Raw genomic sequence first — 26476 nt, 5'->3', positions numbered from 1 at the left:
AAAGCTAGGTGTCAATGATCCCAAGGAAATGACTACTTTTCCTATAACCCATCAATGTTTCCAAAATGTCTATAGTTTCCCAAAACAAAGGTTTACAGTATTACAAGCTTTTATGACAATAACGATGGATATGTTTTACAACGACATTGATGATGTCGAGGATGAGAATATGTCTATGATGGCTATGATAAGAACGACTTTATGTATGTAAGGTTTACCCTTATTTCTCTTGGCATGTTTTGACATAAGTATATAGAACTACTCTTTCTTTTGGCATGATTTTCATGAAACAAGTATATGACATTTTATACAAATTCAAGGAAGTCCTATTCGTAGAGCCACTAGGATGGCCAATTTTCTTGAATTTCCAAAGGATATTTTCTCGTGCTTAGATTTGTGTATATGATTCCAAAAGTTTTATTGTGATATAATCCATGAAAATTTTCGAAAGGTACTTGACATGACTCTTGTCTTGATTTTTTTTGAATCATAGCTCATTCCGATTATTCTACGAGTCTTGAAAATTTGTCCTATGTGCATATGTATACGATTTGGCGCCTTACAAGATTGTGACCTTATTCTACGTTCTCTTAATAGTATCCTTCGTTGATAGTCTCATCTTATAATAATTGTTCCTTCAAGGTGAGACAAAGCAACCATGATTAGTCTATAATACAATCGGAGGTTACCGACCTTCCGTCACTTCGATAAATACATGACTTTCGTTGGGCTCTCGTGCATGCTGTCTATATGAATATGTATATGTATATGTATATGGGGGATATGGGGAGGTGTATATGTGGCGCTATAGACGCATTCCCACCTGATCAGTTGGAGTAATTTCCATCCCGGACGTAGGATGCCCGAACGCGGGACATATGTGGGCGAGCCGACGTTGTTCGGTGATATAACTTTTATTTTCTATGTATATGAAAAAGAAATGTTTGTAAAGATAAGACAAGCATGCATGGCATCCGGCCTAAAAGGCACTCATATGTACAGGTTACTTCTCTACCTCATGATATGTTCTATATTTCTATTATGTTATTATTCATATTTATATTCCTTACTATGTTACTATTCATGCCTTACATACTCAGTACAAAGCTCGTACTGACCCTCTTTTTCTTTGGGGGCTGCATTTCATACCGCGCAGGTACACCCAGATCAGTAGAATCTATTGTAGAAGATGTTCCAGCGGGGTTAGAAACTCCACTTGTTCTGGAGTGCTGCCGAGTTAGAGTTTATGCGCTATCATGTTTCATTCGAAGTTAGAGACTTTGCAGACAGAGTCGTGGGTATAGAGTGTCAGCTTTGTAAGTGGTGTCACCAGCCGATAGGTTATTATGTCATACGTCACGAGTTTTATGGGATGATAGATTTTGGAGAAAAAAAAAGAGATTCGGGAAGCTTAGCTATGGTTTTCATTTCTTATTGATGTAAAAGTCTAAAGAGATTAAGTATGTACTATGAAGCAGCGGATTCGCTTGGCTCCAAGCATGGGGTCGGGTGCCCATCACACCCTATTAATATCGAGGTGTGACATAAAACCTTTACCCAACAACTCTTAAAGTTGGGCCTTCAACTCCCTCAACTCAGCCGGGGCCATTCTATAAGGTGAAATAAAAATAGAGCGAGTGCCGGGCTTCAGGTCGATACAAAAATCTATATCCCTATAATGTGTCATACCAGGTAAGTCTGTGGAGAAAACATCCATAAACTCACGCACTATCAAAATAGACTCAATCGATGGCACTTTAGAACTATCATCCTTGAGATGTGATAGGATGACTAAACAACCCTTACTCACCAACCTCTTAGTACAAAGAAAAGAGATAATCCGAGCTGGGGAGGGAAGATAGTCACCCTCCCACACCAACTGATCCATCCCAGTCTTGGCTAATGTCACAGTCTTAGCATTGCAATCTAAGATAGCAAAATTTTGAGAGAGCCAAGTCATACCCAAAAATTACATCAAAGTCAACCATCTCCAGAATAATCAAATCTACATAAGTTCTGCTCCCCACAAAAGTCACAAGGCAAGACCTATACACTTTCTCAACTAGCACAGACTCACCAACAGGAGTAGAAACATGAATATGCATGTGAAGTAAGTCACAATGTAAATTGAGTCCATCAGTAAATGCGGAAGATACATAAGAAAATGGGGATCCAGGATCAAATAATATGAAAGCCAAGCTATCGTAGAACAGAAGAGTACATGTGATAACAACATCAGATGCCTCTACCTCTAACCTCCCGAGGAAAGCATAAAAATGGGCTCTATCGCCTGTCTGGCCACTTCCCTTGCATGTCTGTGCTCCAATAGTTCCAACCTACCCGCCACCCTGGCTGGATTGGAGACCACCACGACCTTGGCCACTACGTGCTCCAGAAAAATGGCCCCTACCATAGCCATTGCCTCTACCTCTAATTGCTGAGGCTCTATAACCCTGATCATGCCAAGTTTGAATTTGCCTTGGACAATATTTTCTGATATGTGTAGGCTCACCACATCCGTAACAAGTCTTAGGGTCAAGAGTGAGTCTTTGTGAAGACGAAGAAGACTGAAGATAACCCTCAAAATTTGAAAAGGGCTGACTAGTCTTTAACGGACATCCATTTGAAACCTGAAATGAAGACTGAATAGGACGGGTCGAATAATCTCCAGAACTTTATCCTCTGGAGTAAGAAACACTAAACTCACCTCCCTTAGAAAACTTCTTAAACGTTGTCTCTTTAGAGAAGTTATTTGGATTTACCCCCTTTACCTCTATCACAAAATCAACCACTTCCTAAAAAGATTTTGCTGAAGCAGCCACCTGTAAAGCTGGAATCCGTAAATCTGACCTCAATCCCTTCACAAAGCGGCGAATCTGCTCTTCTGGAATGAAGCAAAGTTGAGTAGCATATCTGGCTAAGGCATGAAACTTAGAATCATAGGCAGTAACAGACATCCTCCCTTGCTCTATACTTCTCCATGAAACAATCAGAAAAAGTTGCCCAATTCATCAGTGGCGCCTCTGCTGGTCGGCACTCAACATGAGACCGCCACCATATTTTGGTATCTCCCTGAAACTGGTATGTCACAAACTCAACACCAAATCTCTCTACTATATCCATCTTATGAAGTAGCTTATGACAATCAACAAGGAAATCATAAGCATCCTCAGATTCAGTACCCCTGAAGAGTAGGGGTTTCAACTTCAAGAACTTAACAAAGAGATCATGCTGGTTACTAGTCATTAAAGAAACTGTAGTCACTCGAGGAAATATGCTTGTTTTCAAGGGCGTAGCCGTGCAGGGAGCCACAAAAGCTGCATGGATTACTCCTGGGATATGAGGTGCTCGGAGAGCTTGTCCCTGATCGGATAACCCACTGAGATAGGTGAGAACCTGGTGGATCATCTCTGGAGTAGGCTGTGGTGGTGCTTCTCTCTCATGAAGTTGCTCATCCTCTACCTCAACATCCTCTCTAGCTACCTCATCAGCTGGTGGAGGGGTCGCTGCTCTTTCCCTGGCTGGCTCAGTTGCCTGGCCCCTGCCACTTGTGGGCTTTCTCCTGCGACCTCTACTACGACCTCTCTTTTCTACTCCTCCTCTGGCTACAGCCAAAACGGCTGGCTCAGGTGCTGCTGTTGCTCTAGTTCTAACCATCTGCGAAAATAAAATGAAGAAGATCATATACCAATTTGTATCACCTAGATACCAATTTGATTCAAGTAATAGCAAGAAAGAAAGAAGGAATGGAGTTTTCCTAAAGTCCCGTTACCTCTCGAAGAAAAGTAAAGGCGTCCCCGTACCGTTCTGCAAGACTCTACTAGACCTATCCTTGTGTGCAGAGATCACCGAACCTAAAGCTTTAATACCAAGTTTTTTACGACCCAAAATGGGCCATGAGTGGCACCCACACTTAACCTCCTAGGTGGGAGAACCAATGATAAAAACCCCAACTTATAAAATATGACAATAATGCGAAAGCTCAATTTATGAGAGTAAGAAATAATAAAACCACTAAAGTCTATTAGATACGTCTTCCCAAAATTTGAAAGTCATCACTTCAAGGACATCTAATTCTAAAATACTACGTCTGAAAATATCAAACACCAGAATAAATAAATAACTTAATATGTCCGAAAACTAAGGACATAATGCCATGCCCGAGAGAATCCAATATGAGCTAGAAGGAATAACTCACCCTGGAACCTGATGTGCTGGACACTGACTAGAGCTGAGGTCGAGTTGAAGTCGATGGAATACTCTCTGCACTCCACAAAATAAACAAAGAAAAATACAAGTAGGGGTCAGTACAGAACAACATGTACTGAGTAGGTATCATCGACCGACTCAAAATAAAAATCAATATGCATAAAGTAATAGCGGAAAATCAACCATAGCACTTAACAGGTGACAACCAACAAGATCAAGATCAAGATCAAGTGACAATACAATGAGCAATTACATAACCAATCAACAATATTAAGATCACAAATAAGGACTCACGCCTCCACATCACGCTCTTTTGGGAAATGAGTTATTGGAGATTGGGTAGCATTAAGTTATTTTAATTTGTTTTTCTTTAATATTACCGTGCCGAAATCTGACACCCGATTAAAATATACCGTACAGAATATGACACCCGATCCAAACATACCTTGTCGGAATGTGACACCCGATCCAAATATACCATGTCAGCTCGTGATACCCGATCCAAATATAATTAATTTATCATTCTTTATTATTACATTTCACTTCATTAACAATATTTCATCAAGCCGTCTTTATTCAAGTCACCATTTTTAATAGGGCAAGATCAAGATTATGGATTTCACGGTCTTGGGATTTCAAACAAATCACAACAACATACCAATCATCCAAACCACAATAATTAAATGCATAGTAAACTTCACACATTACTCAATGACTATCAAATACTATTAAAAGTCTATCTATGATATAGAATAAACCATAACCTACCTTGACCGAAGAATCGAAGTCAAGCAAACTAATTTCTCAATGCTTTTCCTTTCCTCAATGTCGCATAATGTTTCCAATCTATTAAATATACAATATTCATAAGTAAACAAGTATGTAGACACTCATATTACTATAATCAATTTTCTAAATCTCAAACCTAGGGTTAAGTCTTAACCAAATAACATAACTCAAATGGTATTTATATAATACAATACACCTAATTTAATTATTTATATCAATATATCAAAATTTGGATCATAAAGTGACAACCAAACAAAATTAAAATCAAACCTAGCCACTGAACCAATAATGGCACAATTGCCAATGCCATACAATCAGTATGCCATCATCACCTAATTATTATCCCAAATCATTACTGTATCATTGCCTATAATTACTTAGTCATATTAAGCCATAGCTATCCATCAAATATTATCTCCTAAGTCCACAACAAGAAAAGAACAGCGCTGCACTTTGCTGCAGCAAATCAAATTTGCACACCTTAATTCCTTAGCCCATGCATAATGCCACTATCATTCCTCATTAGACAATAAAAAAATTAGTAAAATTGATAGTTTTTGCCAATGTAAGTTGCAAGACCATTCAATTCTACTCACAAATATAATATTAATAATATCACTACTACATCCTGCAACCATCACAATTGCATGTAAGTGAATATACCTCAATTTTCAATTTGTTTACCTGAAGCAGTCATTCTTAGGTGATACTGCACAAAGTATTTTCGACTATCCTTTGTTCTCTTCTCTTTGCTTTTCTAAAAGTGATAAACCCTACAAATTTATTTTAATAAATATTGAATAAGTGGTACAGGGTATTAAATATATTACCACTTTAGCCCATTAATTAAATAAGTTCTCTAAATTCACCCCTTAATTAAATAACCATAGTTATCGAATAGTCCAAAATACCCATTTAAAATTTACGGGATGAGTCTTTTATGAAATAAAAAGCCTCAGTATTCAAAACGACCTAATGGATCGTTACAGTATCCCTAATAGTTAAAATGTGTAATTGACTTTTCGATACAACTTGAGAGAGAAATTTATGACTTTTTCCTTAATTTAACCAAGTTATTAATGGATAGGGTCAAACTTGCTAGTAAGAATCTTTCAATTTTTGATTCGTCCATTAAAGTGAACCTAACACTTATATTTGTGTGGAATTAAAATTAACAAGAACAAATTAATAATTCAACTCTTACTCCATTTGCTTCTCTTTTCTTGATTTGATTATGAACAAGTACTGTGTAACCCGATTATGAGTGGCTAAATACCCTATTGTTTTAGTTATGGCTATAGATGTTTTTGTCATGAAATTGAGTTGAAATGCACAATTATCATATTGAGTTGCTTATTTGATTTTACTTTTATTATTTTATTGATTCGCAACTAGTAGGATACATTTATATTCTTGAACAAAAATCGAAAGAGGAAAGTATAAATAGAACGAAGGTCATATAGAATGGGATCTTTAACCTTGGACATCAAGAAACAGATTTGCATCTATAATTTGAATAACTAATACTCCCTACTTGATTTCCTAACGAAAATTATAATATCATTTGTATTATTATTATGATCATAAAAATATAAGTGTGAGAACAAAAATAGATTATTATAAATTTCAAAGAATCATAGCCATAATATTACCTCGTAAATCAACAAATCAAAAATTATTGCAATGATAACAAAGGTCGAGGTGCATCATGATAACTAGAAATGTCGTATCCCTAGAATTTCTCTCATTGTGATAAACAAAACTCTCCAATAATACATTACAACAAAACAAACATCATAATTGAAATAGCAAATAAAATACAATGGAAGGCACATCCAAACAGTTCTAATAAGGGCAGAAATCTAACAACCAAAATGATCCTTAAAATATTAAGGATTTCTAAATTTTTTGTAAACTGAAGTAGCAAAAAAGTAACTAATGCTAAGATTGGATGTGCATTCTTTCAGAGACTAGAGAACATTTTTACTAGCCACCTTCTTGACCATTATTTTGTCTCGTCTCGAGAACGTGCTCTTATGGAATACAGTATTTGCTTATAACTCTACTGTAGTATATGCTGCACCATTCTCACGAGAGACGACATCCTTCTTCTTTATATAACCTTTCTGGTCACATAGTTCACTTAACTCTCTTAGTGGCTGGAGCTTTACTGTCAGGTGTAATCAACGGTTCTAAAAGAGGTAGTATACTCTGAAATGTAGTGTCTTTGTCGAAGCCAGAATCAACAAAGATCACACCAGCAAGGTATTCAATATCATCTCCAAGAACCTATAGCAAACCAGAAAAGAAAATGAGCTAAACCCATAGCATATATGATACAATTAATCCGCACTAATCTTATGATGAAGCTCTTGACAATGAAAAATATTTACACTGATTGAAGAAAGAGCATTCAATTTTTTTCTTATTCTGTATGATGAAGTGTTATGTCTGATGCAAGTACGCAATACCTTTGGGAACGTAGTTTTGGTCCTCCCATCCGAATGTGGACACAAGATCCAATTTTTCGAAATCCTCAATAGTACTAGATATTTGCCTCTGCAGATCTTTCAAGGCATGAAGAATGTGCTTGTGCAGGCCAGACTTTACTGTAGACTGAGCATAACATTCATTGTTTATGGAGGAAGATCTCAAATCAGTAATTAGTCCTGGAGTCAGTCCTTGATATTTGAATTAGATATGTGCTATGACAACATAATCTAACACTGCATCTTCAAGAAATTTCAAGCACTGCATAGCTAGGTGATCATATCAGCATTTGAATCAAGAGAGTTAAAAAGACACCGATATTGATTTTAAAAGGACAAACTATGATTGTAGGCAATGTGAATCTATCTTCTCAGTGTTCAAGGAAGGCTGAACATACCACAAAGGAACCACGACACAACAAAAAATGATTCATTTTGTAAACTCAATTGATCATGATGCAAATTTCAAGTAAAAAGCTTCACGAAATGGTACAGTATAAGAACATGAACTTTGTGACGTTTTGATCATTAAACACATTGATTTTCTCTCTGTTCCTCAAATCATATTGATTGATGTTAACAAATGGAAATGATCAACCTATCAAGAATAGAAATCTAACAAGCATAATTAGTGACCCTCTCAAGTTTAGTGTTGATCATATTCTGCTATGAATCCACCACAAAAGATTTGAAGGTGAAGTTCCATCATCATGACTGCTTAGGTCCCTCACTTTCTTTAGAGCTTTCTTCTTCTTATAAATTGACATAAACAAAACCTTTCCGCCCATCATCAGTTCTATTTTTGGATACATTAGTGAGTGCCCATTTCACAAAAGCAGTATCAGAAAAAACCTCAGTGACTGGTAATAATGATAGAACTTGAATCCCCAGCCTGATATCTTTCCTCTCAGATGGAGAAACCAAAGGATACCATCTCTTATTCTAGACCATAAAATACCAACCACCTTATTTTTCTTGAAAAAACACGGTGCATAGATTTTGTTCATCTCCTATTACATGCTACCAAGTTTGTGCTAACTGAATTTCCAAGGCTGCAAGAGCTGAGCCAACCGAAACATGATCTGCATCTCCATAGGTGAATCCCATCAATGCTGCTGAATAATATGCATTGATCCTTCACTTTTACTCTCTTAATTGCTCCCAAATGGAAATTCAGTCAGCCCTGCAGCACAAGAATGTAATTTCCACAAGTCAAAACACCTAAGACGCGTATAATGCTGGTCTTCCTTCAGTCCTAAGTCATTTAATCTTCCACTAAAGAATATGCTTGCCTCTTGTATTGCTTTCTCCATGCAGGGTCAAATCTGGTAAGCACAGAAATGGCATACACGAAGTATCCCATATGAAAATAATGGTCATTGTAAATTCCAAAACCAAAACAGTTGTAGTCTCATTTACCCCTTGTTTAGTCACAAGGCCACCCCATTTCTTGTCATAGAAGAAGCTCATTGGCACCAAATGTTTTGTAGTCTCATTTTTCCCTTGTTTAGTCACAAGGCCACCCCATTTCTTGTCATAGAAGAAGCTCATTGGCACCAAATGTTCAAGGCTCTATCATATCCTTCAAGAATTGAACAACTGCTAGCATTATCATAGGATAAGAACCTTCTTTCAAATCAACATCAGTCTTACTGCTCTAGCAATCAATTTCTACTTGGAAACTCATAATTAGTTAGGAAAGGCAGAACTTGACTTTCTCAATCTCAACATTGTTACCTTTACCTTTCTTTCTCCGATGCCTAAGCACCATGAAGTACTGCTCTTGTTTATGACATTACTCATCTTGAGTGTTCATAGAATAGATTTGTCCAAATGTGAGGATATGCATATTAAATTTATTATAAGATGCAAAGATAGCGAGACAGGATTCATATTATTATTAAATAAAACTCTGAAACTTCCTTAAATGAATAAGACAGTGAATTTTTTTCCTTGTCACTAGCAGCTGTATGAATAATCATCAAATGATATGCAACCTTAGCTTAATGAAAGGTTAAGGTTCACATATTTCCTAATAAAGGCAACAATATGTTCCAGTAATCGAACTGCAAAATATAGATCCAAGTATTTAACAGCGGACAGATAATATTTATTTACGAGAATAACCTGATAGCATCATGGAATCTCAGGCAGCATGTAAGATCGGTGAGTTAGCACTTCAACAACCAGAAAAGGATCATTGAATTTGTGTTGTAGCAGGGATTCCAAGTATCTAACATTGACTAGCTTCTCAGTATTCATGGAAAAGTGCCTTGGCGCAGGTGCATCAACAAAACCAATGTCCACCCCAAGCCATTTCATAAATGATAAAGCCGCTACTTTCCCGTCTGAGCTGAGGTAGGCACCTATTAGTGCCTCAACCACATCAACTACTCTCTTACATTTAATCTTTTTTTGATAATGGTAACTGTATATTCACACCAAAAAACCCATCAGGTAAAAACTGATAGGGTGGGATTTACAACCTAGGGGTATCATCAATACCAAAGTCTAGACATTAGACTTTACAATTGTCCTATGAAATCAACTAAACTATCTATCTCTTCTACTATATCTTGTTTACACCAAAAATACAAAAGACTAAGGCTCTTCATCTTCATATTCTAGACGCTGCTGACTGTTTCATTATGACCTCTTTCATTTATTTCTATCCATAATGTCCACCAAATATATGCTGGAATGCTCCTCCACCGACTCTTCTTGTGACCGTCTTCTCCCCACTCCTTCCCACTATTTCAGCAAGTCAAAGAAAGTTCTGAGCATTATCCAATTTATGCCTAGCATACGAAAGAACATGTTCCAAAGATTTACAGTTGTTCTGCAGTGAAGAACAGGTGACTATTTATCTCTGCCTCTTTCTCATACATAAAACACCTTGAGCAAATCTGTATACCTCTTTTCTGTTGTAATACCCTTGAAGTCTCAAGCATAAACTAACTCTGAAATAATCTAAAAATCACACTAGGTAAGAACCACGAGATTGGCCGCGGTCCGTATTCCACTTCACGGTTTGTGGAGAAGTCCCATGAAAGGGATAGAAGTCAGGAAAGGAGTTCACGAGAGGGACCACGACTCATAGTGAGCACCACAGACAGTAGTCCCTTTTATGGAGTTGAACCCCCTCCCCAAGACTCCCAAGTCTGGAGATGACCACGATAGAGTATTTTTCCCCGTAGTGGTATTTACGGACCCGGAAGCTTAACCCCCTGAACCTTTGGGATGGTTCGACTTCATGAGAGCCTTCACGGCCCGTAATGACTACCACAGACCGTGGTTGCCTCCATGAAGGTCAAACTCTCCTAATATATCCCAAGTCAAGGACCACGGTCGCTCACCACGGGCTGTAGTGAGTCACACGGACCGTGGTGGCCATCTGTGACAGTGGCCATCCTATTTTAATGAAGGACATTCTGGTCTTTTCTTATATTTTCCCAATTGAATCCTGCATGTTTAGGGACCCAAAATCAGTGCTTTAACTTAACCAATGGGATTTTTCCTCTCATTCTCACTTAGAACATTTGAGATAAGTGATTAGAGAGAAGAAACAAAGCTAGGGTTCAAGGTCGTCAAGCAATTTCATTAAATATCGATCGTCCCTTTCGATTTTCAGGTATGTAAGGCTGAACTAAAATATGGATTTTGTTCCTTTATGTGCCCATGATTGTGATAGATTGATTGTGAATATGATTGAGCCCCCATGATTATGTTTCTTGAGAATTTCTTTCTTAAATTTAACATATTTTACTGATTATTCAGAAATTGATGCTTTTCTATGAACTAGTTTCTTGAAAAAATGATTTGAACTACTTATATCATAAACCCTAATAGCATATTGATGGATATTGATGTATATGCTTAAGGATTGAGTCTAGAGTCTTGAATTTCTGAATGCATGATTGTGATTAGGATGTGAACATGATGATAGTGTTGATGAACATGATAGTCCTTTATATTTTCATAATTGAACCCAAGTGAATGGTCTCAACTAAATATTGTGATAAATGATTGTCCAAAATTCTCTTAAATAAATGATTTGGAATGATTGGAAAATTGATTAGTTGAAAGGATTGATTTGATTGAACTAATGAACTGATAAAGAGTCCATTTGAGACTTATTGATTTGGTTTGATTTGGGTTGATTGTCCTATAAGATTTGAGTCATGGGAGGAGTATCGAACACCGAATTGAGTAAGAGTAAATAATAACTCGAACCCAATAACTACGTCACCAAACGTAGGATATGATTGAACTATTAAGTCGGATGTTTCCTAGTTTTTTGTCCTATCATGATAGGACTTGATTGGTTATGGATCCATGATTAGTTGATTCGTTTCTACCCTGGCAAAGTATTGAACGGAAGTGGAAATAACATTGGCTTGTTGTACTATCACTAGCTCATAAGTGATGGTTGTCGGATAAGAGAAACTCCCATATAGGTCTTGATAGTATTCTGATTGGATTGGATTGTATAAGGTTGGTTTCTATCTAAATTTTCCTCTTGCTTTAGACTTATAATATTCTGATTGAGTTTCTTTCTTTTGAGTTGATTGTGGAGACTGATGTAAGTATTGTTCACTGTTTCTCCTTCCTGCCTTTTTACAGACTCATACATTTCATGTACTGGCGCCTTTTGGTCTGCATCATATCATGATGTAGAGACAGGTGCTAGAGATCATCAACAGGCGCTCCATTGAAGATCTAACTTCTTTTCTGACAGTGGTGAGACCTTCTTACCTTCAAAGGATTCATGACTATTTCATTTTCTCTTGGTATTTTCTTTTGGGTAGCCATGGACTTATCATTGGTGCCATTTAGTTGAATAGGATAGAGGCTTCATGGACTAGACAATGATAGATTTGGAGTTGATATTTCTATTCCTTAGATTTGTTTCTTTTAGAACTTTCATCCTTTGAGTTGACTTGAACCATTTTATTTAAAGCTATTCTTTTGATATGGAATGATTTAGATTGTCGATTGAGATAGCCTACTAAGATGTACTTTCTATCGTATTGAGTCTTTCGCTTAGTGCTTGCTTGAATGAATGAATGTGTGATTAGGACAAGTGGTTCTCTTGGGGGACCAACAATGGTCTTCAAGTGTCGGCCATGTCTAGGGCGCAACAAAATTATTTTTATTGCACAGAGTTCAAGAGTCCTATGGTGTCTATAAAACAATGTCTAGTAGAGTTTTGCTTATGAGGGTGTCATGCACCACACTTATAATCAGGAAGCTATAGGACATTAAAAAATTCTTTCGCTTCTTCATACTCTGAGTTTCTTCTAAAGAGTTTAACTCTAAAAGTTCCCTTTTAATTTGTACGTTTACACAAATTATAGATAATGCCTCATAAATGTATTGATAGTCAGAAAAACGCTGCCAACACTGAGATCCCACAGTCTGAGATGCTCCCACCACCAGGAGTAAGAACTAGGGACTGATCTGTAAGGTCCATTGAGGTACCCTAAGAAGCTACTGCTCAGCCTTCACCGACTTTAGAGGCATATTTCTGAGGATCGATTGTTATTCTCACTTAGTTGGTAGCTGCCCAAAAATAGTAGCTAGAGTTCACCAGCTCCTAACTCTAGTTCTCAAGAGCCTTCTGGTGCCACAAGGATTAGAGATTGAGAATTAATACACTAGTTTTTATGGGTTCTAAGGCCGAGGAGGACCCCCAGAACTTTATCAATGAGATATGGAAAATACTGATAGCAATGCATGCTACTGAAATTAAAAGGGTTGAGTTGGTTCCTTATCAGCTCAAGAATGTTGCTAATATCTGGTATAATCAGTGGGAAGAAGATAGAGGTGAGGATGCAGAGCCTTCTATTTGGGACGAGTTCAAGAGAGAATTCCTTGATCACTTCTTTCCTAGGGAGTTAAGGGAAGAAAAGGTAGAAGAATTCGTGAATCTGAAGCAAGAGGGGCTGACTGTGAAGGAGTACAACCTTAAGTTCATCCAACTTTTTTTGTATGCCATAGAGATGGTTCCAGCTATGAGGTCTAAGATGAGGAAATTTGTCTCCAGTTTGGGCAGACATGTGAAGAAGGAGTGCAAGGTATCACTGCTAATTTCTGACATGGACATTTCCAGATTGATGGTATATACTTAGCAAGTTGAGGATGATAAGAAGAAAGACATAGAATAACATTTGAGAAAAAAAGGCTAAATTAACTAGGCATGAGAGTGAGCAGAGGCAAAGTAAGGGAAATAGGTCCTTCTTTCAGAAGAGGTCTTCCACCTATGCCCCATAAGCGACAAGTGCACTTGTGTTGCAAAACAAGTATGATCATCAGGTACAGAGTCACCAGAATTTCAAAGCCCAAGGTTCTCTATCCTAAGCTAGTGTGGCTTAAGGTTCGAAAGGAAAGCCACCTTGTAGCAAGTGCGGTAAGCTCCACCTAGGAGAGTGCAAAGAGGAAAGGAATGGCTGTTCTGAATGTGGCCAAGTGGACCATTTTTAGAGAGAGTGTCTGACATGGGGAAACATTGCCCTGTATTATACCACGACATCCCTAGCTAGAGGTAATCAAAGAGGTACCATTTCAGGTATGGTCGGAGGTTTAAACCGTCTATATACCATATGTAGCGGCCAAGATTAGGAGAACTCCCAAACATTGTGACGGGTATGATTCGAGTCTTTACTCTTGATTGTTATGTTATGATGGATTCGGGTGCAATGTTATCATTTGTATCTCCTTATGTAGCTAGTAAATTTGATAGAACTCCTAAGAGTCTTCTTGAGCCTTTCAGTGTATCTATTCCTGTTAGTGAGTCTATCTTAGCTGAGGGGGTCTATAAAGATTGTAATGTGTCTATCTATCACAAGGATACCATGGCTGACTTAGTTGAGTTGGACATGGTTTATTTTGATGTAATTTTTGACATAGAATGAATTTATACCTATTATGCCTCTGTTGATTATAGGACTCGGATTGTTAAGTTTAAATTTCCAAAAAGCCTGTCTTAGAATACAAGGATAGTCTTGTTGTGCCTAAGGATAAATTTATCTTCTATATTAGGGCTAGAAAGTTTATCTCTAAAGGGTGTATCTATCATATCGTTAGAGTCAAGGATGATAGTGTTGAGTCCCCTACTCTTGAGTCAGTCTCGATTGTTAATGAGTTTCCTGAAGTCTTTCTTGAGGATAGTCCCAAAGTCCCCCTTGATAGATAGTGTTGATGTCCTTCCTGATATGCAACCTATCTTTATTCTACCATATAGAATGGCTCTTGCTGAGTTGAAAGAATTGAAAAAATAGCTGAAAGATCTCCTAGATAAGGGGTTTATTAGGCCTAGTGTATCACCTTGGGGCACTCCTGTCCTATTCGTGCGAAAGAAAGATGGGTCTTTGAGAATGTTCATTGACTATCATCAGTTGAATAAGGTCACCATAAAGAACAAGGATCCCCTTCCCAGGATATATGATATTCTTGACTAGCTTCAGGGTGCCACCTGTTTCTCCAAGATAGATATCAGATCAGGCTATCAGCAAGTGAAAGTAAGCGAGTGTGATATTTCAAAGACAACTTTTTGAACCAGTATGGTCATTTTGAGTTTTTGTTTATGTCCTTTGGTTTGACCAAAGGTCCTGTAGCATTTATGAACTTGATGAATAGAATGTTCAAACAGTATTTGAACATGTTTGTGATTGTATTTATAGACAACATACTAATCTATTCGATGACAGAGGAGGAGCATGCTAATCATCTTAGAATTATTCTTCAAACTCTCAAAGATAAGGAGTTGTATTCTAAGTTTTCAAAGTGTGAATTTTGGCTTGGTTCTGTGGTATTTTTAGGCCATGTTGTCTAGTGAGGGTATCCAAGCTGACTTACAAGAGATTGAAGTGGTTAAGAACTAGCCAAGGCCCACATCCCTGACTAACATAAAAAATTTCTTGGGTCTGGCTAGTTATTACCGCACATTTATTGAAGGATTCTCATCCATATCTTCACCATTGACTAAGCTAACTCAAAAGAAGGTTAAGTTTCAATGGACAGATTCTTGTGAGAAGAATTTCCAAAAATTAAAAATAAGGTTGACTACTGCTCCAATGCTATCCCTACCCGAGGAAACATAGGGTTTTGTTATCTATTGCGATGCTTCTAGAGTTGGATTGGATTGTGTGTTAATACAGAAGGGCAAGGTTATTGTATATGCTTTCAGACATCTTAAGATTCATTAGAGGATCTACCAACTCACGACCTCGAGTTAGCAGCAGTAGTGTTCACTCTTAATATTTGGCGTCATTATCTATATGTCATGCATTTTGGTGTGTTTACTGACCACAAGAGCCTACAATATGTGTTTACTCAGAAAGAGTTGAACCTGAGGTAGAGGAGATGGCTTGAGCTGCACGAGGACTATGATATGAGCATTCTCTACCACTAGAACCCAATTACTACATTGCCAAATGTAGGAGAGTATTGAACTGTTAATTCAGATGTTTCCTAGTTTATTATCCTGATATGATAGGACTTGATTGGTTTTAGATCCATGATTGGTTGATTCGCTCCTACCCTGGCAAGGTATTGAATGATCGTGGCAACAACATTGGCTTATTGTACTATCACTGGCTCATATGTGATGGTTGTCGGATAAGAGAAACTCCCATATAGTTCTTGATAATATTATGATTGGATTGGATTGTATAAGATTTGTTTCTATCTAAACTTTATTCATGCTTTAGACTTATAACGTTCTGATTGAGTTCCTTTCTTTAGAGTTGATTGTGGAGACTGATGTAAATATTGTTGTATATTTGTTTTTCCTGCCATATTACATACTCGTACATTCCATGTACTGACGCCTTTTGTCCTGAATCATAATGCAGATACAAGTGCTAGAGATCATCAACAGGTGCTCCGTTGAAGATCTATCTTCTTTCATGACAGTGGTGAGACCTTCTTGCCTTCAGAGGAATCGTGACTATTTTATTTTCTTTTGGATAGCCATGGAGTTGTCATTGGCACCATTTAGTTGAATAGGATAGAGGCTTCATAACTATACAGTGATAGATTTGGAGTTGATGTTTCTATTTCTTGGATTTATTTCTTTTAGAACTATAATCCTTTGAGTTGACTTGAACTATTTTATTTAAAGCTATTCTTTTGATATGGAATGATTTAGATTGTCAATTGAGATAGCTCACTAAGATGTACTTTTTATTAAATTGAGTCTTCCACTGAGTGCTTGAATGAATGAATGAATATATGAATGATTGTGCCAAGTGGTTCGCTTGGGGGACCAACAATGATCTTCAAGTGCCGGTTACGCCTAGGGTACCCTCTCAGGGTGTGACATCTGTAGTACTTCATGGGTTGAACAGGCTCTCCTAATCACCAACCAAATGAATCATGATACTTTTGGAGGGATTTTAATCTTCCAAACCAGTTTCGAAGGCCAAATAGTTGTCATCGAGCAACTCTAATTCAATCTCCAGTAGCATGATTTCACAATAAAGAAGCCCTTACTGTACAACTTCTGCATTGGCAAATCAGGGCCTGCATGTGCTCCTAGGAAACCATTTAGGACCTGCAGCTGTTCAACCACTCTGTTTATCTCCTAATTGTTAAAGACCCTCCTAAAAATCAAGTTCCACCCTTGAGGACTCCATACTTGTGCCACTTTGTCCATCTGTTGCAAGCTCAACATGTACATATCTGGGAAGGTAGTCTTCATATTTTCTTCTCCAATCCACACTTTGTTCCATAAACTAGTCTTTTCCCTATTTACAATTATTTACTTCAGATTATTACTGAAAAAGAGCCACAATCTTCTAATTGTTTTCCACACCGAACACCCAAATAGACCAGTCAACTCCTCAGTAATCCAACTATTCAGGAGCCCATATTTTTGTAAAATGAAAATCCTCCAAAGAGACATATATTCACAATAAAATTTCCACAACCATTTCTTCAGTAAATTTCCATTATGTGAAACTCACATTTTTGTGCCTAGACCACCCTGCTCTTTGCTAAAGATCACCATATCTCATTTGACTAGGTTGTACCCCTTCTTCTCTTTGGTGCCCTCCCATAGGAATACTCTTCTTGCCTTGTTAATTTTTTTTCTCTATACTTCTTCGAAGAGGGAATAGACTCATCATATAGGTAGGTTGGCCATCCATGACTGATTTTATAAGAGTTAGTGTAATACCCCAAATATTTTTAAGCTAAGACCCGAGCCATTTTTCATATACGTATAAGATCGAACCCGATGAATTTTCATTGTATATATATTTTAGGATCAATTTATTTGAAGTGTATTAAAGGTGAATTAGGGTCATAAGGAACCACTAGTATTAAGTCGAGTTCAAACATCCTTTACCAATTAATTTTTCATATAAGATCTTATAAGGGTCAAATTCAAATGACCATAGCTCTCAGAATATTAAGAGGCCCCTCATCTATACAATTAAAGATATACATGTCCTCTTTCCATTGACACCAAGTTTGCCTCTTTTGGAGTTCAGAGTAAAAAGTTATGACCGCTTTACGGGAGAAGCTCCAACCTGGCAGAAGTCCACGATGGCTCCCGGACGCGGAGAGGATAAGAACTTCACTACCTAATCCAAACAACGCCCTTTTTTATTTTTTAAGGGCATTTCTTTCTATAACCCTTTGGGGAGTTGTTTTAATATCCCTAAACGTGAAGAAACCAATTTTTCTTAATTAAAAACTCTCTCATTCACTCCTAAACTTTAACACTCAAGAATTTTCAAGAAAACATCAAGTTAGGTTTCTCTTTCAAGATTCTTCAACAAGGTAAGCTCTTCTTCATAGATTTCAAGCTTTCCAATCCAAAAGTTTTCATCTATTCATGAATCGCTAAGAGAAATCTTAAATCTTTACCATAGGGTTTCCAAGAAAATGAATCCACGAATTTCAAAAAAGGGTCTCTTGATTATTCTTCTTCGAGTTCAATTGTTCTTCGATGTCCAGGTATGTAAGGCTATCAAATGTTGGATCAAGTTCTTCCTCGTGCCCTACCTCTCTATATAGTCAAATAAAGTTTCAAGATTGAGTTTTTAATTCTGATAATGTGAATTTTTGAGTTATCTATGCAAATTCCATTGTGTTCTTGTATACATTCAATTATACCTTGATGAGTTTCTCGAGTTGAGTTTTTTTTTTGAGATTATGGATTCATGTTTGCACTCACATGAACTCTAGTTGAGTTTTGCATTAATTATTTTATGCACTGTTTGAGTTAAGGATGAGTAATTATTTTCATCACTTAATTGAAAAAGAGTTTGAGCATGAGTTGAGTTTGAGAAGTCTTTTATTTATCATTTTGAGCATGATTTGAGAAGTCTTTTAATCATTATTTTGAGCATGAGAATTATTGAATATAAATGACTTAAGCATTTTAAATATATATTTTGAGATTGAGTTGAGAAGTTGAATTATGCTTTTAAATATATTCATTGAGTTGAGACAATAACTATTTCAAAGAAAAGAGATGAGTTGAGAAATGGGAAACCTTGATTTCCAATTTTCTTATTAGTACAGAGATACTTTAGAGCTTTACCTCTTTTAAGAGGATCTCTTGAGTAATTACCTCAAATTGAGAAAGTGAATGTTTTTAAACATTGAGTATGAGCATAATATTTTTCAGGAGTAGTATTGAGCACCGAGTTGGATAAGAGTCAATTCACTCTAGTTCCAGAAACTACGTAGCCAGCGTAGGATAGGATCATACTAAAAGTTGGTCGACTCCCATTGCCTCTGATAAGGCTCATAAGATGGATCCATAAGTTAAAGTTTGTCCCATGCCCTGGCAAGGTATGTGATGACTCTGGCAACATTGGCAAGACGTTGTATCATCACATAGCTCATAAGTGATGATTGTCGGTTAGAGAAACTTTCCAATAAGTAAAATTTTATATTTTTATATGCTGAGTTACATTACTTATTCATATCTTTTAAAGCATTCTTTTTTATATATTGCATGCTTTATTGAGTTGAGCTATTTTCAGAGTTGATTCCTATGAGTTGAGTTGAGTTGAGTATCTTCGAGTAAGTTTTCTTTCAGCTATTTACATACCGTACATTCCATGTACTGACGCGATTTGGTGTTGCATCATTTTATGATAGAGACACAGGTGATAGAGATACTCAACTGGCACATCGTTGGAGATCAAAATTCCATCCAGCTTTTGGTGAGACCTCTTTACATTTTGAGACACTCTTGATCTTTATCTTCCAGTCTTTATTTACCAGTTTGAGATAGTCGTGGGCCTATCCCGGTACCTATTTCAGAGTCAGTTTTAGAGGCTTTATCACAGATAGAGTTTATTTAGTTATTTTCAGAGTTCATATTTTTAAAACATTGAGTTATATTCTAATATATATATTTGAGAATTAAGATTTTATTTCTAGAAGTTAAGTTTGCATATACTATATGTGCTTAATTGAAATAATTTTCATGAGTTAAGTCTTCCGCTAAGTGAGTTAGCTAGACAAAGTGGTTTGCTTGGAACCAACAATGGTTTTCGAGTGTCGGCCACATCTAGGGTGTAGGCTCGGGGAGTGTCAATTAGTCTGCCGCCCAAAGAAAAATATTGACTTTTCCATCTTGCTAGTTTCCTCTTTCTCTTTAGAATCTGATTCCATTCTTCTAACTCCTCATTCTTTGCTCCGAGAGGCATACCTAGGTATTTAGTAGGTAGGGAAACCACTTGACACCCTAGGTTCTATGCTAGGATCTGCATATTAGGCACTTGGTTGATTGGGTAGAGACAACTTTTCTTCCGGTTAACATGGAGCCCTGAAATGCTTAAAAAATGGTTAGGATAGCTCTCAAATGCCTTATTTGTGTAGCTTCGGCTTCACAAAAGACTAGGGAGTCATCTGCATAAAGCAGATGGGATATCTACTTAGCAATGCCCATATTTCTGTTAGCATAGAAGACTCTAATCCATCCATTCTCCCTTGCTCGCCTGATCAAGAAATTCAAGCCCGTTATTACTAGGATAAACAGAACAGGTGACATGGGGTCACCTTATGTCAAGCCTTTCTGTGATTGGAAAACGTCTTCTGAACTGCCATTGATTATGAGTGAAAATTTCACAGTGGAAATACAAAATCTGATTCAGTTAACCCATTTGTTGCCAAACCCTTACTTTTAATCTTCTATTTTCCTCTACTATACATTTTATCTGAAGACGTTAGGAACTCTTCATCAAAGCTGTCAATTTGAGAATTATCACCAGGAATGAGCTACGCTTTAAGATCAAATGGTTCATTATGGATAAATCCCTGTAATCAAAAGGTATTTATTGAAGAGAAAACCAAAAAAAGAAAAAGGAAAATAATTCAGGTAACATTTGCATCCAGCAACGCAGAAGAATATGTAGTTAAACCAGTAAAATATAAAGGAACTCTTTAAAAATTCACTGGGATATTTAGTTATACAAGTATCCAAATGCACTCCCTCAATATTGACATGTCCTTAAATAAATGTACTCTAACTGATGCACTGACGAAATATGCATGTTTTACAAATATGAATAACTACTACTTTCCATTATAAAAAAACAATAGACAATTGTGTGGGCAAGGAAGGGAATTAGAGAGTGTTTATATGCAAGAGTTAAACAACTTTTAGGTTGCAGGCATAATTAACAGTTAGTATCGCATCCTTGATCAAAGTGTACAATCAAATATTCCCTGGTTGTCTTAAGCATCCATGAGACATATCAGAAAGAAAAAAAAAGTCATCATGATTAATAGGGACATAAAGTTGATCACCAAGGAATACCTACCGGTATTTTACGAGCACATCCAAGCCAACATAGTGCAACATTGGAAATGATTTTTTTTTTCTTAACAGTGAGAAGACCTTCATGATGATTTTCATAATTCTTGAATAGCTGTATACTGGTTGCATATTTTAGAAAAGAGTCTCCAAGTATCTCAAGTGATTTCAAATGAAACTTCTCAAGACATTTCTTCGTTGTCATTGCTTCCAAAATCTAAAATAATAATAAAAAAGAGTAAGTTGCGAGCATGAGAGTATGTATGAAGCTCACTGCTTAAGAAAGAGTGATTTAATTAGAGCAAAGATCTGAGATGAGATCATAGCAGCACATGCCTTAACGGTTGGAATAAAAATATTTTACTGGGCAGTGATCCAAATGCTTTCTTTTTAAGTTTGAGGCCATAACCAAGGACTCAATCCGATGCATGATCGAAGGAACATATGAATAGGTATAAAAGGTAGAAATAGAGACACGTGACATGATGTAAGATGCCAGAAGTTGGAAAGTCCTAAAACGTGGATCAAAAGATGAATCTCTAGAAAATTTCAATTTTTGACACCAGATGATAACCACGAAGGCCATCACAGGCTGTTCTCCTCACCACGATTCATGGTGTATAATCGTGGTCAGAGTTTGGAGTCTCAGATTCTGTAGTATAAGGTCCTCGATAGGGACCACGGGCCATGATGAGCCCCATGAGCTGTGGTGCCCTCCGTGGTGACCCCTTCCCTGAGACCCTTAGAAATTATTCTAAGGCAGGGACCACGTCCCAACACCACGGGCCATATTGTCCTTCATAGACCGTGGTGGGTTCCGTGGTGGTCACCCCTGCAGACCCTCCTGTCAGGATCCTCTCCAAGACCTTCACCACGAGCCGTGGTGACCTTCACGGACTGTCATGGTCTCCGTGTAGGAGGTCCTGAGGATTTCCTTTTTCTTCAAGTTCAATGCATTCACCACGAACACCACCACGGGCCGTGGTGAAGTTAATGGACCATGGTGGGTCCTCCGTGCTGTCCAGTTTTCAGTTTTAAAGAGGCTTATTCTTGTAAAAACCTTTAGTCCCAAACTATTTTGCTCACGTAGGATTACGGATGCCTATATGGCGAAGCTAGTGGATCCACGTAGCCTAGCTAAAAAAGTTATTAATGGAGTATGCCTGGCAAGGTAGCCTCCCCTGTTTCGATGTAGGAGTCATCAAATTTTATGTATTAGCTCGCATGGTGTTATATGTCGGTTAAAATTCCTATCCGATACAGTTTCAGTTGAGTTATGAGTTCTTATGATAGTTATGGGATTTTGATGCATTGACCAATGAGATAAATGTTTTAATGCTTTCATGACTTTATTTATGTTTTGAAGATATTGGTCTTGCATCCCATGATTCATATTGATTTTTCCTATGTTTATTATTCATGCATCTTCTCACATACTTAGTGCATTCCATGTACTAACACATACTTTTTTTTCTAAATTGTATCATAATGTAGGGGCTGACGATCACGTTCATCCTCCTACCCTTGTGGCTAAAGTTAGCACTATGGTACTGTTGGTGAGTCCTCATATTTCGAGGATGAGAAATTTTATTTCCTATGAGTTTATGACTTATTTTAACTTTTATTTGGGTGAGCTAGGAGATTGTCTTATCCCCCATCTAGACTAGTAGAGGCATGTTAGATGTCCATTGGAGTCTATGTCATCTCTTATTCCGCATTTTGAGACTTATGTTCTATATTGAGATTATGCTTCCATATCTTTGATCCTTGCTTTTCTTATTTCATTACCTTATGTATGCTCTTGATGTTATGCTAAGATGCATGGCTGGGGTCCTCGGGATTCTAATTGCCATGTTAATGCTAGGTACTAGGTCGGGTCGTGACATATGATGAGGGAACAACGTTCAGGAGGCAACTCAACAGATGAATAAGTTGAATCTACAAAGGAGGCCAAAGCTAAGTGATCATATATGAGCATTATAACAAAAGAAGAACCATATGATCAAACCTCTAGCCTTCTGAGTTCTGCATCTCGGAAGGTAATTGTGCACTTTACAAATATGTTTTCCCCTAAGAAATGATTCTTGATCAAAGCATCATATGTTGATCTCATGCTTGTAAACCGCACCTTACTTAATATTTTGAAATCAAAGATTATATATGGAAAAGGTGCACTAGGAAATCAGAAGCTAATTGTACAAACTGCTTTTTGTAGTATTCTATGTAGGTAGTGGATTCTCTAGTTCTCATATCCAACAATGAGTTGCAATCAAATTATCCAAAATACTGGTAATGCAGTAAATATGGACACCAATGAATTCTCTAACTTGCAGTTACATAGCACCCCAGTTTTGGTGCTCACACTTTGTTTGACCTTATGTAGAACAACAAGCCATATGCTTATCCCCAAGAACTTGAGACAGAAACAACAAAGAATTCACACATTTCCAATTTATATCAGGGGTAGTAATCAAAGATAGGAGCAAAAGATAATCAGAAAATGCAGAACCAATAGGCGGTTGATCTGCAACCAAAGCATCCTGCAGCTTACTCAAATCACGGTCAAGAAGAATTTTGAAGATGTTGGTTTGAAACCTCCAACACCGTTGAATCTGAAGAGAAAAAAGATGAAGATGCTGGATTGAAACATTCCACAACGTTGAATCTAGAGATAAAGAGATAGATATATAAAAAGTATCACCAACCCTTTTTACAGGTAACGAGTAAATACATAATAATAGCCATTAGAATTATAGTCACCTCTTTAGAAGTAAGTGTAACAACTTTACTATAATTAAGTTGAACTTTCAATCTACCCCTTTCTATCAACATCCAAGTCAAATGTCAATATTTCATCATTAAACTTTAGCCTTGTCCTAACAACAAGTATAACTCTATGAACTTGGAAATCGTCGTAAGAGTTATGTTGCAACTCAACTAGGTAGCAGTAGTACACTGCTTCTGAATCATTGGTGCAATGGCTAACCAACTCTGGTGGAAAGTATTTAGATTCTTCAACAGTATGGATTTGACATTCTGCACAATATAATAGGTTTTGTTAAGCACCACAATCCATTAAAAAAACCACATTAGATAAAATATGTTAGAATTACCCAATTCTTAGTTGATGGTTTCTTCCTCCACGATATCAGGAACAAGATTGTTGGTCAAGGCACCCACACGATGAACTTCTTTACAAGCTTCGAGGTATGCATTTACTTCAATATTTTGCCATTCCCTTATACACTAATTATATTTTACGGTGGGCAACTTTTGGGAAGTTGTAGCTTGCACGTTCTTTTTTCCTTATCAATCACACACCTAGAATTGGATTTAAAGTACCTAAAATTAAATTGAATATCAGACAATAATGCAATATTTTACACATGAAATACTCATCTGTTTTCGTAATGCAGGTCCGAGCACCAGTTATCAACACTGATTTGGACCAGTTGTAGTCTATATCGGAAACAAGGGTGAGCACTTGGTATTTTTGGATCTTCCTGTCTCCATCTTTACATAGTTGACTAGTCTTTTTCTTTTTGAAATAAGGCTTGTTTTCTTGGTCCACTTATGGGATTTGTATTTATTTTGTAGCAACTTTGTACTTGTAACTTTCAAGTTCTATGAGGGTTCTTATAGTTTGTTGTATATATTTTTTGTTTTACTTCCTCTTATTCATGTTATTCCCATTATTGTTTTATTATTATTTAGTTTCTACCCTGAATCTCATTACTCGCAATTTTGGGATATGGGTTGGGTTACCTACCATTGGGTTATAGTAGGTGCCATCATGACTCGATAGATCGGATCGTGATAACATAATTTAAACAACAATAATATATCTAATGTAATCTCACAAGTGAATTTGATGAACAAAGAGTCTCAATAAAATTAATAGGCTAAGACCAAATTGTAATAAGAAACCTCATATATGTATACATAGTTATTGTTTTTAATCATAGCAAGTATTTTTTTACTCAGAAAACTTGATAAACATCAATACACCAAAATATTGTTGCAACAAGAGTTCTTGACAAATATCAACACACCCCATAAAAATTGTTCATATTAAAAAAAATACTTGTAAAGATTATGAAAACTTACTATTTCAAGAGGAAAAAATTGGTTTTTGATTGATAAAAGAGAGAGAAAGTTTGTAACAGTGTCATACCCCGAGATTATACCCTGAACGTGGTCTACACTCGAAAATTATTTTTGGTCCCAAGCAAACCCTTAGCCTAGTTACGAATTGAACTGAAGATTAAACATACATATAGAATCTTTAAAAAATGAACATTTAAAATATTTAAATAAAACTCAAAACAACTAAATCTCAATTTATGTAACGTCTCAAAATAGCTCTTAATATAAATATGATAATGTTTAAAACATAAAAAAAGATAATGTTTAAAACACCAGAAATTGAACTGACTCACTAACTTTGACTGTCTGTGAAGCCTCTACTAATTGAAGATAGGTGCCGAGACAAGGCCCACGACTACCTGACTATAAATTAAATAAAACTTAACTAACTATACTGGAGTCCTCTGAAAACAATAAGGTCTCACAAACTGCTCATGAAAAGAAGTCTTACTGAAGTGTCTGCAATCGTGAGTACCTAAATCTCCATCATGAAATAATGTAGCATTGAATGGCGTCAGTACATGGAGTATACAATATGTAATAAAGCTGAAGGAAATACTTAACTGAACTGAGTACTCATGCTAAAAGAAATACTAAAAATAACATGACTGAAAGTAAATTGTGAATGTAATGAAAACATTTAAAGCTTTAATAAAAAAATATGCAATGATATCAAATACTAAAATAATATACTTTTACTTTTCTTGGGGAGTTTCTCTAACTGACAACTATCACTATGAGCCTTGTGATGATACAACGTCTTGTCCATGTTGTCAGATCCATCCACTACCTTGCCAAGTTAAGGGACAAACTTTAACTTATGGATCCATCTTATGTACCTTCTCAGAGGGAATGAGGAGTCGCCCAACTTTCGGTATGATCCTATCTTATGCTGGCTACGTAGTTTGTGGAACTAGAGTGATTTGAATCTTGTCCAACTATGTGCTCAATACTACTCCCAAAAAAATGCACTGTGCTTAATAACTTTAAAGATATCTCGCTTTAGCGAAAAGCTGAAAATATGATACGTAGAGTCTTTGCTCAAAATAATTTCTTTGAA

At 36.7% G+C, this 26476-nt stretch overlaps 1 pseudogene; it reads right to left on the bottom strand.

Moving 5' to 3' along the window:
• Positions 1-6887: 6887 nt before the first annotated feature.
• Positions 6888-24783, bottom strand: LOC129899918 (endoribonuclease Dicer homolog 2-like; annotated as a pseudogene).
• Positions 24784-26476: the final 1693 nt, after the last annotated feature.

Source organism: Solanum dulcamara, chromosome 8 (assembly GCF_947179165.1).
Source record: "Solanum dulcamara chromosome 8, daSolDulc1.2, whole genome shotgun sequence".
Taxonomy (NCBI): domain Eukaryota; kingdom Viridiplantae; phylum Streptophyta; class Magnoliopsida; order Solanales; family Solanaceae; genus Solanum; species Solanum dulcamara.
The sequence above is the reverse complement of the archived record's forward strand: the minus strand, read 5'-3'. Positions and strand labels throughout refer to the sequence as shown.